Source organism: Chrysochloris asiatica, unplaced genomic scaffold, assembly GCF_000296735.1.
Source record: "Chrysochloris asiatica unplaced genomic scaffold, ChrAsi1.0 scaffold00157, whole genome shotgun sequence".
In the NCBI taxonomy this organism is placed as follows: domain Eukaryota; kingdom Metazoa; phylum Chordata; class Mammalia; order Afrosoricida; family Chrysochloridae; genus Chrysochloris; species Chrysochloris asiatica.
In genome coordinates, this window is record NW_006408675.1 from 1,612,239 (window position 1) to 1,613,611 (window position 1,373).

At 44.1% G+C, this 1,373-nt stretch overlaps 1 pseudogene; it reads right to left on the reverse strand.

The window, feature by feature from the left end:
- The window catches only part of LOC102829751, a 7,597-nt pseudogene extending 6,471 nt beyond the window's left edge, over positions 1-1,126 (reverse strand).
- Between the last annotated feature and the right edge of the window lie 247 nt (positions 1,127-1,373).

Here is a 1,373-nt window from a genome sequence, read left to right on the forward strand (position 1 = left end):
CTGCTTGGTCGGGTATTCTGTGTTGTTGTTGGCGGAGCTCTCTGATATACGTCCACCCGATCCGCCATCTTGTTTGTTCTCCATCCCCCACACACTCTTAAACTAAACTCCCTCTTGAAACCTTGTAAGCCAGTCACTTTGTACCTTTATTGCTCCCTCATTTTAGGTATCCAATGTCTAAGTTGCCCTTTCCTATCTACTCTATGTACAGAGTGGATAGCATTGAAACTTGATTTGAAGACTCTTTCCCTCTCTGTTGGTATTTAGAGTTACTACCTCCATGAGTAGCAGCTGAGCACCTTGAGTTAGAAAGCAATGGATTTCTTGCTTCTGCTACCAATTCCCCTAGCTGTAAGCCTTCCAATTGTCTAAATATTCCTTTATATGTGGTTCAGAGTTCTGGGACCATTCCCTGAGCCTGCTTGGTTCTGTTTTCTGTGTTGTTGCTAATGGAGCTCCTCACTGCACTTCCACCCAATCCACCTAGGAGTGACTTTTTGAAACTGGATCTACTGCGGCTGCTACTGTGACTCCTATTTTGAGACCTTCTTCTAGACCATGACCTGGATCTGCTTCCAGAGAAAGACCGCCGATGGCTCGTTAGTGGTCTATCTTCAATGAGCCTAATGTTTCTGCCATTTATTTCTGTACCATCCAGTTTATCCAAAGCAGTTTCATGTCAGAGTAGGAGTGAAACTCAATCACATATTCATTTGTGTGTGCTTTGTGAGCATCTGTGTAGGTCACTTCATCTGCTTGTCTCATGAAATCCTTTAAATCTTATCATCTGCAATGACTAGAAAGATTTTCTACAAGAAGTCTGTACTCTATATGAACAAGTGGTCCATATTTGTCTCTGCCAGAGGTTCTCTGACTGCTGTATCCACTCCACCACTGAGGCTCTGCTAGAGCATGCTCCATGATCACGATCACATGCTGGCTGCAGAGGTCCTTGCTGTCCAATTCATAAACTGCATTGTCAGCATTTTGGGAGTCCTCGAACTCCATGAAGCTGAACCCATTTTTTAGGTCTACTTTGAGGAAGTGGCCATAGTCACTGAAAAAAGTGCTGGATGTCCTTTTCCCGGACGTTGTAGCTAAGGCATCCTACGTAGACACGTGGCATGGCTGTGGTGGGCAGTGGCCTGAAGGCTGGATGTTGAATGGCAGATGGGACTACAAGGCAGGAGTTATTGAAAGAATGGGGATAGTGCCTGAATGCATGCCTCATACCACAGCATTGGCCAATATAGCTATGATCAACACACACCCTTTATAGATCTTTGTGTTAGGGTGTCAATTCCATCAATTAAATTCGGTTCTGATTCACCTCTGTTCCACTTTTGTTCAATTATGATATCATGTTATACTTC